The 16,414-nt window shown below is 44.5% G+C and overlaps 1 pseudogene; it reads left to right on the top strand.

Moving 5' to 3' along the window:
* Window positions 1–16,414, top strand: part of LOC138766115 (cytochrome P450 2F2-like) — a 41,090-nt pseudogene that overhangs the window by 19,713 nt on the left and 4,963 nt on the right.

The raw sequence follows: 16,414 nt of genomic DNA, 5'->3' as shown, positions 1-16,414 counted from the left end.
CGGCACGGGGGGTGACAGGTCCCCTTTAAGGGAAGCGCAAATATAATGCATTTCATCAGATACAGTGCATGGGCTGTATCTGATGAAGAGAACTTAGGCTCTTGAAACGCGTTATATTTGTGCTATCCTAAATAAACGCTTTGTGTATCTGGACTTTTTATTGGCATTTGATGCTGTGCCGCATGTAACCATGACAAGGGGGCATCCTCTACATCTAGAGGAAGAAGAAGAGGAAAGAAGATTTCACCATCAGCATCGACATGGATTCTTTACTGTACGAGCAGTGAGACTGTGGAACTCTCTGCCACATGATGTTGTCATGACTGATTCATTAAATAAGTTTAAGGGAGGCCTGGATGCTTTTCTTTAAAAAATATAATATTATAAGTTATGGGCATTAGATTTCTGGAGATACGTTGATCCGGGATTATTCTGGTCGCCATTGGAGTTGGGAAGGAATTTTCTCCCTGTGATGGGGCAATTGTCATCTGCCTCATAGGGGGTTTTGCCTTCCTCTAGCACAGCACAGTAGGGTTTCTCTAGGTTGAACCTGATGGACTCTTGTCTTCTTTCCACCATATTAACTTTTGGCAAAAGTGCCACAAAAGAGCCTCAAAAATGCGAGAAAGGTGAGAAAAATGCCACACCAAAAAAACGCCATGTGTGTAAGGCTATATAATAAATTTCCACTGACCTCCAGCTAACATCTAGCCACTGGCGTTTTTGCTAAAAAAAAACCCCAAAAAAACAAAAACACCAAGGCAACTACTATAGAGAATCAAAGCTCTGCCGTCAAATGACCAGTCAGTATCATCCCAGGTAATCCTTGTGCTTGAGCCAATGCTTTCTGGTTCTTGACAAATAAATGTTGCTTCATCAAGTAGCGTTTGTATAAAGCCAACGCGCTCACATGGTATTATAGAGAGAAAGATATTGAGATTCACTGCAGCCTAAAGTAAGTGACCAGAAATAATCTTGGCGTTCTGTCATTACAAGTTTATGTGATTTTTATTCATTAAATATTTAGTAGTAATATATATATATAGAATAACCCAATTTTTTTTCTTTTTGTAGCATCTTCCCTTTTATTGTCCCCCCCGAAATCATAGGAATTTTTACGACCATCACCATAGTGTCTATTCAAGTGATCAACCTGGACACAATTCACACACATTTTTTCACTGATTATTCTCTATCTATGTTAGTGTGTTTAGTTAGTGCCATTCGCATAATTGTAAGTCCCGCACTCAAAAGTATGTTGCAGGATATTTTTTCAGTCCCACACATATGTCTTCTCGCAGTGTATATAGTTGCTGTTGTGTATGTTATATTAATTAACAGTTCATATTCAGTGTTTTTTTACTGATAATCCTGTGTATGTCTTTGCAAAATTAGCTGGTGCTTGTAGTGTTATTAGTCCTCTCTGCACCTTGTTCACACCCGATATATTTCTTCTATCCAGCCTATGAATGATTCATTGCACTTATGTTTATTGCACTTATTTTTATTATTGCACATACATCCCCTTTCCAGTGCTTTTGATTTATAGGCATAGATTGTAATGTTCGTCCCAGTTTAGATAAATTTATAATTTTATAAGAATGAAGGTATTTAGTCAGTTAAGTCACATAAAAAACTTAAAGTGATGTACCTAAATGCTTTAAATAGAAGTAATTTACAATCTATATAACTTTCTGGCATTACTTGATTTTTATTTTTTTCAAATTGTCTAATAGCCTCAGGCCGTTTTAATTGCGCTTATCATTAAAGGGGTTATTCAACTGGATATATATATATATATATATATATATATATATATATATATATATATATATATAAAAAGACCCCGTAAACAAGAAAAGTTGTACTCTAATTTTTGAAATCATTAAGGAAAATCAAGAGTATATAATATAATAAGCAAACTATAAATATATATATATATATATATATATATATATATATATATATATATATATATTAAAGGAGAAGTATGGTGCCCATCATTTTGGCTCTGCTGTCCGTCCCTCCGGTTCCCGGTCCCCCAACTGCTTCCTGTTTGGAGCGGGGTCCCACCTTGACGCTGACCGGGGCATCCCCATGCCGGAGCTGGTCTATTCCTATGAAAAAAAAATAAGTTTTTAAAGCAAATGTACCATTAGGTACATCACCAAGTCTTCCAGTACTTATCAGCTGCTGTGTGTCCTGCAGGAAGTGGTGTAATTTTTCCAGTCTGACACAGTGCTCTCAGCTGCCACCTCTGTCTGTGACAGATCAGTTGCAAATCCCCGTAGAAAACCTCCCCTCCTCTGGAAAGTTTCTGTCTTGGACAGAGGTGGCAGCAGAGAGCACTGTAACAGACTTGAAAGAATACACCACTTCCTGTAGGGCATACAGCAGCTAATAAGTACCGGAAGGCTTGAGTTGTTTAAATAGAAGTATTTTACAAATCTGTATAACTTTCTGATTTCCCCTTTAACAGGGCTCTTGAAATTGGAAGCTATGTCATGTCAATATTTAATTTTCAAGTTTGCTAAATCCAAGAGCAAATGTGTGCTTCTCATGACCTAAAAGAAGGGGAAAAAACACTTTTGTGGTACATGGTTCACTGCAGTTCTTGAAAAAATGGCACAACCTCGACCATCTGGAAATCTTTTCCCTCTTGTGGAGTATACTGAATTCTATCTTCAATTTTCAATTCCTCCTATACTAATGCTAATATCCTTTTGGCTAGGATTAGCAGCAGAGACATGAAGCTGCTTTGTGGCCCTTTGATAGAGAATGCCCAGATCACACTGGCAGGTTGTGAGATCCCAAAAAGGTTTTTCTTTCAAATCAACTGGTGCCAGAAAGTGCCAGAGGTTTGTAATATATGTCTTTTAAAAATGTTGAGTCTTCCAGTTCTATGTTATGCGGGAAGTAGTGTATTCTTTCCAATCTGACACAGTGCTCTCTGCTGCCACCTCTGTCCGTGTCAGGAACTGTTTGGGGCAACAGCAAATCCCCATAGAAAACCTCTTCTGTTCTCCAGAATGGAAAGAATACACCACTTCGTGCAAGACATACAGCGGCTGATAAGTACTGGGAGACGTGAGATTTTTTTGGTGAACAACCTCTTTAATAAACCTGAATATTCTAGAAATATTGAAAAACTTTTCTAAGAAATCTTCACTTGAATATCTGTTCACAGGATGGATCTATACTCAGTAGTCACAGTCCTCTTGGTGATTTTCATAACCAGCTTGTTGGCAAAGTATACAAAGATATTGTTGGAGAGGTCTGAGCTACCTCCTGGGCCGACTCCTCTGCCCGTCATTGGCGCTCTATACAAGATGAACTTTAGTGATATTGTGAAGTCACTAATGGATGTAAGTAAACCTTAGAATTAGAGATGAGCGAACCGGGTTCGGGTTCGAGTCGATCCAAACCCGAACGATCGGTATTTGATTAGCTGGGGCTGCTGAACTTGGATAAAGCTCTAAGGTTGTCTGGAAAACATGGATAGCCAATGACTATATCCATGATTTCCACATGGCCTTAGGGCTTTATCCAACTTCAGCAGCCACCGCTAATCAAATGCCGAAAGTTCGGGTTCGGATGGACTCGAGCATGCTCCAGGTTCACTCATCTCTACTTAGAATGAAGGCAGTGGCGGAACTACCATAGTAGCAGCCGTAGCTGCTGCTACGGGGCCCGGCACAACAAGGGGCCCGGCAGCAGGGACTGCCTGAGTGAAGGGAATGGTATTTGTGTAGAAGCCGGGGCATCACAGAAGAGAGAGAGAGGGGGAAATAAAACACGGATGCACCCTCTCTCTCTCTCTGTCCCGGTCACTGAGAAGAAGCCCTGACAGGAGATTCCTGCTAGAGGCCGCTCTCCTGTCTGGCCTGTCAGCTGTCTGCACGGAGGAGCATGATAACCTCTGACCCCCAGCCCTCTCCTGCCGGACCTCAGGCATGATAGCTCCTTCCCCCTTCGGTAAGTATACACTGTCACCTATAAGGTGTGTGTGGTTGGGGAGGGGGGGATGTTTTATGGTGGCTCAGGCTGCTATGTTGCATAAGTGTGTGTGTGTGTGTGTGTGTGGGGGGGGGACTACAACTCCCAGTGTGGTCTGTCTGCTGTCTGTGCCCCCATCCTCCTCACAGACTAAATGGAGACACAGAATGCACAGACAGATCACACTGGGAGTTGTAGTCCCACACTGTCAATAATATGACAGTGTCAATAATTTGAATTGTCCCATTTTTCCTTGCAGTGCCAGCCAGGATATATACATGCAGTACTATATATATATATATATATATATATATATATATATATATATATATATATACACACACATGCTGTATATACATACACACACGTGCAGTGCCAGCCAGGATATATACATGCAGTACTCTATATATATATATATATATATATATATATATATATGTATACAGTGGCGGAACTACCGCCGTAGCAACCGTAGCGGTTGCTATGGGGCCCGTCGCATCAAGGGGCCCGGCTCCGCCAGCTAGTCGTTCGTGTCTCCTCTCTTCTCAGAGTGCACTGCAGTTTCTCCCTGGGTGGCTGTCTGCACTCTGCACTCTGTATCTGAACTATGGACGGGCCCACACCTACCCGTATGGGGCCCGCCCCTGCATCTCTATGTCGCCGCCTCCCGCGTTGCTGCCTGGTTAATGGGCCGGCCGCCTGCGAAGTCACTGCTGAACTGTCTTCTCCTCCCCCACGTAAGTGCACGTACGCAGGTCCTCTCTGTTCTGCCGTATACTTACGCTGGGGGAGGGGGGCGGAGTCACAGTCCGAGGCAGGCGCCATTATTGAGGAGGAGGAGGACGGATGGACGGGAAGCAAGTGACCTGGGCCGCAGAGTTATCCCTGCTGCTGAATAGCTGCCTGTGCAGTAACAGCTACCAGGGTCAGGTAAGAAGCCCACCATGCCCCCTCCTCCTCACCCACACAGTCCCCTGCTGGTTCAGATAAGCTCCGCCCCCATAGCGGCAAGCCCCGCCCCCGGCGCCCACCGCGGGTGGGATATTAGCTAACCGGAACAGGATCTGAGGAGAAGACAGCCTGAATAATGGTAACTATCACTGTCAGCTTCCCAGCATCCTGTGTAATGGGGGTCAGTCAGCTTCCCTGGCATCCTGTGTAATGGGGGTCACCAGCTTCCCAGCATCCTGTGTAATGGGGGTCACCAGCTTCCCAGCATCCTGTGTAATGGGGTCACCAGCTTCCCAGCATCCTGTGTAATGGGGGTCACCAGCTTCCCTGGCATCCTGTGTAATGGGGGTCAGTCAGCTTCCCAGCATCTTGTGTAATGGGGGTCACCAGCTTTCCTAGCATCCTGTGTAATGGGGGTCAGTCAGCTGCCCTGGCATCCTGTATAATGGGGTCACCAACCTCCCTGGCATCCTGTATAATGGGGTCACAGCCTCCCTGGCATCCTGTATAATGGGGTCACCCAGCTTCCCAGCATCCTGTATAATGGGGTCACCAGCCTCCCTGGCATCCTGTATAATGGGTCACCCAGCTTCCCAGCATCCTGTATAATGGGGTCACTCAGCTTCCCTGGCATCCTGTATAATGGGTCACCCAGCTTCCCTGGCATCCTGTATAATGGGGTCACTTAGCTTCCCAGCATTCTGTATAATGGGGTCACTTAGCTTTCCTGGCATCCTGTATAATGGGGTCTCTCAGCTTCCCTAGCATCCTGTATAATGGGGTCACCCAGCCTCCCTAGCATCCTGTATAATGGGGTCTCTCAGCTTCCCAGCATCCTGTATAATGGGGTCACCCAGCCTCCCTAGCATCCTGTATAATGGGGTCACTCAGCTTCCCTGGCATCCTCTATAATGGGGTCTCTCAGCTTCCCTAGCGTCCTGTATAATGGGGTCTCTCAGCTTCCCTAGCGTCCTGTATAATGGGGTCACTCAGCTTCCCAGCGTCCTGTATAATGGGGTCACTCAGCTTCCCAGCATCCTGTATAATGGGGTCACTCAGCTTCCCTGGCATCCTCTATAATGGGGTCTCTCAGCTTTCCTTGCATCCTCTATAATGGGGTCTCTCAGCTTTCCTCAGCGTCTTAAAGCAGCCCGAACCCTGCAGGTGTCTCAGAGCCGCCCAAACCAACAGAGACCAGTTACCCCTCACCCCCCACCCCAGGGCACAGCGTCTCAGAGCTGCTAAAGGGGGGACAGCACCATATCGCTAGGACAGGTGAGTATGTTGGGGGGCCCCATACACTTTTTTGCTATGGGGCCCCATGAATCCTAGTTACGCCCCTGTATGTATATATATATATATATATATATATATATATATATACATACACATACACACACACGCATATACACACACTTGCAGTGCCAGACAGGATATATACATTATATACATGCAGTACCAGGCTATACACATATTATATATATATATATATATATATATATATATACACACACGTGCAGTGCCAGTATACATGTGAAGTGCCAGACAGGATATATACTGTATATGCTGTACCGGGTTGGATCTATCTACATATACACACACGTGCAGTGCCAGACAGGATATATAGTGCAGTACCAGGCTGTTATCCAGCACAGTATGGCGCTATTGTTCAGGTCTGGTATGGTGCTGTTACCTAGTCACAGTATGGCGGTATTTGTCAGTTCTGTTATGGCGGTATTGTTCTGGTCTGGTATGGTGGTATTATCTAGTCAAAGTATGGTGGTATTGGTCAGGTCTGGTATGGTGTTATTATCCAGTCATAGTATGGTGGTATTGGTCAGGTCTGGTGTGGCAGTGTTATCCAGTCACAGTATGGTGGTATTGGTCAGGTCTGGTGTGGCGGTGTTATCCAGTCACAGTACGGTGGTATTGGTCAGGTCTGGTATGGTGCTGTTACCCAGTCACAGTATAACGGTATTGGTCAGGTCTCGTATGGTGCTGTTACCCAGTCACAGTATGGCGGTATTGGTCAGGTCTGGTATGGTGCTGTTATATAGTCACAGTATGGCGGTATTGTTCAGTTCTGTTATGGCGGTATTGTTCAGGTCTGGTATAGTGGTATTATCTAGTCACAGTATGGCGGTATTGGTCAGGTCTGGTGTGGCAGTGTTATCCAGTCACAGTATGGTGGTATTGGTCAGGTCTGGTATGGTGGTATTATCGAGTCACAGTATGGTGGTATTAGGTCTGGTATGGCGGTGTTATCCAGTCACAGTGTGGCGGTATTGGTCAGGTCTGGTATGGATGTATTATACAGTCACAGTATGGCAGTATTGGTCAGGTCTGAGATGGCAGTGTTATCCAGTCACTGTATGGTTGTATTGGTCAGGTCTGGTATGGATGTGTTATACAGTCACAGTATGGCGGTATTGTTCAGGTCTGGTATGGTGGTATTATCCAGTCACAGTATGGCGGTATTGTTCATTAGGTCTGGTATGGCTGTATATGTTAAATGTGCATTGTCTGAAGCTTTTACCTACCAATCCTATGGCGAGAATCGCTACAGACAATATGCAGATCATTTAATTGCAAACTTGTTTATATATTTTAAGCACTTAAAAACCATGTAGAAAAAGAAAGATTCAGCCAATGTATGTGGCCGAAACCACACGTCCATTTCTTCCCCAGTAGCCGGGAAGTGGGGGGGGGGCCCTTGGAAAGTTCGCTATGGGGCCCAGCCATTTCTAGTTACGCCCCTGAATGAAGGATCCACAGTGCTAGTTAGGCGGATTATAAAGTGGAGGCTGCGGGAAAATGATCTGTACAGAATTACAGTGAAAGGTGTTATCAGTAGATAGAAAGGACAATAGGAGCTCAGCCTTCCCCTCCCCTATAGAATGACCACTGCACAGGTCACAGAGGTAACAGAGCATGCTTACAAATCTGTCCCATATGAGGAATAGTGTGTCTATGTCCGTGAGGCTCAGTGTAATAAATATCACTAATTGCTTCTTTAGGCTATGTTCACACTACGTAAAATAACGTCCGTTGTCCGCGCCGCAAAACTACGGCCGTTGTTTTGAGGTTCCCTATAATGATTGCAATGCAATGTAACTACGGCCGTTGAATTCACACTACGTATCAGATAACGGCCGTTGTTTATACGGCCCCGTGAAAAATTTACATGTAAATTATTTCCAGCCGGTAATACTGCAACAATGCGTGGATTTCAATGCGGCCGCGAACGTAAAACTTATATCTGCCGAATTAAACTTGATTTTGCTGTAGAAAATTTTCTGAGTGGTTTCTCGGGCTGGGCGCAGTATTTAAAGTAAATGACCTGTTTCATCCCGTTTATAATCATGCTAGGAATCAAAATTAAACAACGGCCGTAGTTTCACGACTAGCCCGTACGGTCGTAATTCTACGGCCGTTGTTTTGGCCTCAAAATAACGGTCGTTGAAAATAACAGCCATTATTTTACGTAGTGTGAACATACCCTTAAACAGCTCAGGCAAGATGGCAGCCTCCACATTAATAAAAAAGTAACATTTCTGTATAGGCTCTAATCGTAAAAAACTATGTATGGGAAGACGGTTTAAGCATTTCATATTTCAACATAACTTTCTGTTGCTTCATGCATAATATGGGTGATAGGGTTGAGTCTCTGGCTCATATCTGACAGAAGACCAAAATAGCGTTCTCGTTGACTGTCAGATATAATGCATGAATAATGCAGACCATTGGGGACATTGGGGATGGCCAAATTGTGTGTGTTAATTACTGTATGTGTCAAATTTCTGAGTGTGGTAACCCAGAAGGAACTAACATGCACCAATAATAAGGTAGTATGTTCATAGCTATAAAAATGTATTTAAAATGCGGAAGTCTACTCAATGGAGCGTGTTAGGGAGCTCCGTCCACATAATAAATTGTCATGTTGAATGAATTTTTTGTCTTCTCTCCTAGTTGTCAAAAAACTATGGTGACATATTTACAGTGTATGAAGGGAACCAACCGGTTATCGTGTTATGTGGTTTTAAAGCCATCAAAGAGACATTGATTGACAAAGCAGAAGCAGTGGCCGAGCCTATTATCCTTCATTCTTTGACTTTACCAAAGGAGATGGTGAGTACAGAGCCAGGTATAGGTCTCGTTTCTTTCATCCTCGTGTATTACAAACCCTGTTCCAATTTTAAAAAATGGGGCCGCCATGTAAAATGTAAATAAAAGCACAATGTAATGATTTGCAAATCGTTTAGGCTTGGTTCACACTGGGTTTTTTTTATCCATGTCACTGTTTACTTTTCAGTAAGTTGAAAGGGACAGGTTTCGCTGCCTTGCTCTGTGGTAAGTCTGTCCTTAAGATGGCCAACATGGAGGAGCATGTAACCATGCCCGCCCCCAGTGTCCACCTCTGAGCCTGTATATTCCTATGGAAGACAGTGGGGCGCGGTGCATGGTCACATGCTCCTCCATGTCAGCCATCTTATGGACAGAATCCATACAGAGCAGGACAGCACAGCCTGGAGGAAATGGCTTCTGCAATGGCTCACAGCAGCATCCACTAAATCCATCCAGTATCCATTTATTTCTTTTTAATGTATATGTTATATGTAAATAAGAACGCAATGTAAACCTAGCATTGGACTCTTCTGTAAAGCAATGTTTTTTTTATGGATACAGTATGTTGTTTAGCTTTGTCTTGTTGAAATTTGCAAGGCCTATAATTTGTATTTAAAGAGGTTGCCTACTTTAACCCGTTCCCGCACGAGGGCGTAACTGTACGTCCTCGCGCGGGTGGGGCAGTTCAGAGCGGTGCTGCGCGGTGACTCAGCTCTGAACCGCCGCTGTCCCAGGTGCGGCATGTAGCCCGGGACCACGGCTATTAGCAGGCACGGTCCCATCGCCGTGCCCGCTTATTAAGTCTTCAGATGCAGCTGTCAAAGTTGACAGCTGCATCTGAAGACTTACTGCAGCCGATCCCTGGTGGTCTAGTAGGGAGATCGTCCTCCCGTGATGTTGTCACGGAAGAGTGATCCCCCCGTCTGGTGCCGTCCGGGGTCTGCGCCATAATGGTGCTGATCCTGGCTCGGCAGTCTATTGCTTTTGGCTGCAGCAGCCAAAAGCAATAGAACACTGATTTTGTCGATCTATGCTATATAACTATACAGCATAGATCTCTATGAGAGATCAGTGTGCATATACTAGAAGCTCCCCAGGGGGAATAACCCTAACCCTAGTATATGTGTATTATTACTAAATAATCCCCTTCCCCTAATAAAGTTTGAATCACCCCTCTTTTCCCATTTTATAAATAAATAAAATAAACATGTTTGGTTTCACCGCATGCGTAATCGCCCAAAATATTAATTTATCACATTCCTGATCTCGCACGGTAAACGGCGTAAGCGCAAAGAATCCCAAAGTGCAAAATTGCGCATTTTTGGTTGCATCAAATCCAGAAAAATTGTAATAAAAAGCGATCAAAAAGTCGCATATGCGCAATCAAGGTACCGATAGAAAGAAAACATCATGGCACGAAAAATGACACCTGACACAGCCCCATAGACCAAAGGATAAAAGCGCTATAAGCCTGGGAATGGAGCAATTTTAAGGAATATATATATATTCCACACATATATTGTCAGGGGCCGGACAGCAAGACAAGACAACACAGTGAGCCCTAAGCTCAGCCCCGCCCACTGTCCTCTACCTATTTGCCACAATCCACCCTAAGATGGCGGCGAGCAACTGGGCGTCAGTCCCTGCACTGGCTAGGTGGGACACAAAGACAAGACAGACAGACAAAACACAATAAAGAATAGTCGACAGTCCGGGTCACAACAATCGGGCAGCACAGTACAAAATCACAATCCAAAAGCAAGGTCAATAAACAGGCAGTATGGTCAGGGGCAGGCAGCTAGCAGGGATGGTCAGAAACACAGGCAAAGGGATCAGCATAAACAGAGCAAGAAAACCAGAACCAGGCAGAGACAAGCTCAATATCCAGCAGTGAGAGGCAGGCTGGCAGACACTATATAGGAGACCAGAGGTCCAGTGCAGGAGCTGATTGGACCAGACCCCTAATCTCCTCAGAACACCTGGGGCAAGAGCAACCTGACCAGACAAGTTAACCAGCATCAGAGTTAACTCCGGAGTGGCCAGGAGTATCTCAGGCAAAGCGGGTGTGGCTGAACAAACACAGAAGGAAATAGGCCAGTGTTCAGACAAGGCCCAGGACACCGCAAAAACATACAAAAACACTGAATATCAGCGCCATCTCAGGCGCGCAGCACGAGCCAAGGGGCGCACGGAGTTCGGCACAGGCACATTCATGACATATATATGTTAAGAATGGTTTGAATTTTTTACAGGCCATCAGATAAAAGAAAAGTTATGTAAGTTGCATATCGTTTTAATTGTATTGACTTGAGGAACATGTATAACATGTCAGTTTTTCCATAGGACACACAGCGTAAAAACAAAGCCCCCCCCAAAGAAAAAGAACTGCATTTCACCGTGCATATAATTTTTTTCTGGTTTCGCAGCATATTTTATGCAAAAATTCATGTCATTGCAAAGTACAATTAGTGACGCAAAAAATAAGTGTGGGTCTGTAGGTGTAAAAATGCAACTGCTATGGCTTTTTAAGCAGAAGGAGGAAAAAACAAAAACGCAAAAACTGAAAATTAGCCCGGTCCAGAAGGGGTTAAATAATCCCTTTTTGTTAAAAGGTTCCCCCATTAAGCTATTCTTAGCACCACCACAGGAATATTTAAGTAATACACTGCACCTGTATAATGCTCTGATATGATGGGCCTTCCAATGGAAGAAACACTATGGGGGAGATTTATCAAAGGTGTGTAAAGTAGAACTGGCTCAGTTACCCCTAGCAACCAATCAGATTCCACCTTTCATTTTCCGAATAATCTGTGAGGAATGAAAAGTGAAATCTGATTGGTTGCTAGGGGCAACTGAGCCAGTTCTACTTTACACCCCATTGATAAATCTCCCGCCATGACTTATAGATGAGGTACTATGTGAAAGAGCCATAGAATTGCCTAATGATTCCCATATACTTATTAAGACTTTTCATGCCATGTATTTTATCAGTGTGTCATGTCATGTCAGTGTTGGACATGGATTAGCCCTATACAATATTGACCGGCCCCATTTCTACAGAGAAACAGGTGGCGTCTGTGTGGAGAAATCAGTGTACAATTCCGTCATATGAACAGTGCCCAATTGGTTATTTCCTTATAGCTTCTTAGTTATCTGATTTGTTGTATGGAACAGACTTTGCCTTTAGTAATGGCGAAAAATGGAAGGAGCTGAGGCGATTTGCCGTGCACACATTGGGCAGTTTTGGAGTTGGAAAACATAGCTTTGAGGAGCGGATACAGCAAGAAGCCCTGTATCTGACCGATGTGCTGAGAAAAACAAATGGTAATGTTTAATAAGAATAATAGACTTAGTTAATTTATAATAACATTCAATAGATCTTTATGTAAACCATACCCTCTGGGGAGCCTTCTTTTGCTGCCCCATACCCTATTCTGTCATACGGTGTACACATACACTCCAAAGGAAGGACTTTGCCCCTCTGCCATTTTGTCTCAAACCCCCTACTAATAGTCTGTAAGCTGATGCATGCGAGCAGGGCTCTCACTCCTCATGTATGGATAATTATATGTATTCCTCGGCAATGTCTGATTTATGTCCATGTATGTACCCCCAGAATTGTAAAGTGCTGTGGAATCTGTTGGTGCTATATAAATAAATAAAAAAATAAAAAAAGCTCAAACCATAAGGGTATACAAATCAACTTATCCATTCTGGACGTAAAATTGGACTTCAACACTAAAGGCCCTATTACACGAAGCAATTAGCAGTAGACCACCGCTGTCTCCTATTGGCTGCCCAGATGATCAGACGGTCACCTGGGCAGCTCCCCGCGTCCCGACGAGGTGCAAATGAGGGCCTATTGAACAAATCTAGGGTTGTCATTGGTCGACAATGGCATAGTGAGCTGTGAGAATCGGATCTTGGCGATTGGTGTGCCCAAGTGCAGAGCATTCCTCAGACAGCCAATGGCTCATTAATAGTCAGCAATAGAGTTTGGATGTGCATTTCTGTGCCTGGTGCTTATACTCGATACTGGATAGATGTTGAGGAGTGAGGTAACAGTGTAGCTATTGATTTACTATTTTTATTTGTTGTTTTAGGATTCCCAGTAGATCCCAATCATCATATACTACGTGCTATGTCCAATATCATTTGCTCTGTGGTGTTTGGTAACCGGTTTGAATATGATGATGAACATTTCCAAAAACTGGTGATATGTATTCAAAACAACGTTCGTATCATGAGCAGCCGCTGGGGATTGGTGAGTATAACCTTGGATTTCAGGACAGGAAATTTCACGTGCTTAACATTACAAATTTAGGTATCTTGCGCTTGGCATAACCATGTGCATGGTTTTACTCGATAAAACTTAAAGTTTCTGCCCAGGTTCTGCCCAATGACCCTGCTGATATGCCCCAGAAGTTCTTTACCTGATGACTGCAGGGCTGTCAATCATTCTCCTCTTCTCCCCCACATTCTGTCGATAGCCCTTACGCTAACCAGGGGTTTTGGAGCATTTGGGGCGTCACCCGATGGCCCAGACCACCAGCTCGGCCCGCCCAGCCCAGCCCGCCCCTTCCCATGCCACTCTATGCTTACATGATTATGCATAGTGTACGGCTCGGAGCAAGCCCCCTCGGCCCACCCAGCTCACCCCCTCCTGGGCTACCCAGCCTGTCCCCTCCCGTGCTGCTAACTATGCATATATAAATATGCATAGTGGGTGGCCCCGGAGCTACCCCCCTTGGCCCGCGCCCTCCTGTGCTGTCCACTATGCGTATTCATAGGCATAGTGGCAGGTACACTTTATTGACAGGTACACTTTAAAGCAAATGTACCAGTGATACATCACTTTTTTGTTTTCACCAAGAATAGAACGGTGAGACACGGGGATGCCGATGCGTGGTCCTTTTTTTGAACTGCAGCCCGGTTCCCTTCATGAGGCCAGTCTATTACTGAGCACTGGCCCGGCCTGAAGCACGGGAGGCCTGGCCTTCAGTGCTTCAGGGAAGGCTGGTGCTTGGTAATCGGTAATAGACCGGTGCCTTGCATGGGAAGTGTGCCTTAGTTCAAAAAAAGAACAGCGGCAGCGGCATCCCTGCACTGACGCTGGTCTATTCATGGCAAAGACAGAAAAGCGATGTACCGCTTTTCTGTTACAGCGATGTAACAGTCACATGGTCCGCTTTATCCAGTGGTTTACACTGATCTATGGAATTAGTGTGCCTGGTGACTGATGGCCACAGAAGTGACCCCCCTCTGCTAGTGATTGGCTGAGCATTCACTTTCAAGAAGAGATCAGGAAGTTCTGAGCAGTGGGGACCAGACGCTGTTGGAATGGCACTGGCAGAGTTTGACATCAGGTGAATATGTTTTTTTTATATATATATTTTTTTAACTTTTACCAAAGCCTGGCCACTGTAAAAACATAAAAAATTTTCTGGACAACCTGTCAGCCGACCTCAGCTGCCTGGAGACAAAATATTTTTTCCTGGGGATCAGAACGCAACTGAAGCCTTCTGCTCCTTTGCACTTAGTTTCTATCATTCAATGTCTTGGATGTATCCCTTGTAGGGTCAGGTCTACGTCCAATGTCCAATATCCAAGTCCTAAAGCTTGTTGTTTATAGAGGCATTTTTGGGAAGCTCTAAATGATATGTTTGTAGTTAGTTGTAGTATAAGATAAATAATAATAATAATAATAAAAAGATGTCTTACTTCATTTCCATTATCATTGAATTCATCATTGTTCTTTTTTTTCTTTCTTTAGCTATACAACACTTTTCCAAACGTCATAAGACACTTACCTGGATCTCACCGTAAGATGATGGAAAACTTTGCTTTCATAGAAGACTTCATCAAGAAGAAGATGGAGAATAACATGAAGACTTTGGACAGTAATAACCCAAGGGATTTTATAGACTGTTTCCTGATCAAAATGGAGAAGGTAAAAAAAAAAAAAAACTAATGATGAGCGAATCTTTTGAATCTTTTCGATTTTCAAAAGTGGTGCATTATACTCGGAGGTTACCTAGGACTATCTCCAATGCCTTACAGGCTGCTAAATGCCAATACAGCATTAGGGTGCCTTCATACCTACCGTATCGCAGTAGAAAATCCGCTGCGGATCCGCAGCAGATCCGCAGCAGATCTAAATAAATGAATGAACACAGCATTAAATACGCACTGTCAAATCCGCTGCGGATCCGCAGCAGATTTGTAAGTGCGGATTTAGTGCGGTGTTCATTCATTTAGTTAAATCCGCTGCGGATCTGCTGCGGATCCGCAGCGGATTTTCTACTGCGATACGGTAGGTGTGAAGGCACCCTTAGTGAAGTCCCACTACAGCAACACTGTCAGGTAACTTTAAAGGGCCTGGCCAATGTTGTAAGCTTTATTTTTAGCTGTCCAACAAATCAACATATATTGGTAAATAAAGTCATTTTACTACCTGTAATGCTGGAGTCGTGGATCTGCTGTATCTCCGCTAGCGATGGCGTAAGCCGCACCAGGGAGCAGAGTCCAAGGGGCCGCTGGTCTTCATCAGTGCCCACCGCAAGAAGGGATAACCTTGCTGCGGCAGCGGACCCCAAGGTCACTACCCCTGGCTTGGCTTGCTAGTGGCAGTAGGCGAGGTGCAGCAGAAATCATGTGCAGGAATCATGGACAGAAATCATGGGCAGGAATCACGAGCAAGAATCACGGGCAGGAATCACGGGCAAGAATCATGGGCAGGAATCACGGGCAAGAATCATGGGCAGGAATCACGAGCAGGAATCACAAGAGAGCTGGGACCACATGTTAGGAAGCCTGCAGAGGCTCCAACAGGGAATGACATGGCAGGTGCAACTTTATAGGGAAGGTGATTAATTGCACAACCAATTAGGAATTTACTGTCCCTTTAATTCACCGAGAGCCGATGCACTCGCGCCCTAGAAGGCAGAGAAGCGCACACTAACAAAGAGGAGAAAGGGCAGGAGAGCAGAAATGTAAGGTGCCCTGTGGGGCCGAAGAAACAGCGTGGGCTCCGGTGTCCGTTGGAACCAGAGTGTGGGGGAAAGCGGAGTGGTGGTGGCCTGGAGCATGGGACGCCGTTGCGTCTGTGACACTACCTTTCTAGGCTCCTGAATGCTTCCCTTCTGCTTTTTTTTTTTTTTTTTTTTTTTAAATGCAAACTGTCTGCACAGTTGTCTGGTTTACATCCTTTAATAAACTTCTTGTTCCTCTGGACAGGACACTCTAGCCAGGAATTTAGCCAATTCTGTCTCCCTCTCACTGGGAAGGGTTATAGTATATAGGGAAGGAAACAGAGTTGGCTGAATTCCTGACTTAGAGGAGA

The sequence above is a fragment of the Dendropsophus ebraccatus genome, chromosome 10 (genome assembly GCF_027789765.1).
Source record: "Dendropsophus ebraccatus isolate aDenEbr1 chromosome 10, aDenEbr1.pat, whole genome shotgun sequence".
In the NCBI taxonomy this organism is placed as follows: domain Eukaryota; kingdom Metazoa; phylum Chordata; class Amphibia; order Anura; family Hylidae; genus Dendropsophus; species Dendropsophus ebraccatus.
Note: the sequence above shows the minus strand (reverse complement) of the source record. Positions and strands in the feature narration are given on the sequence as shown.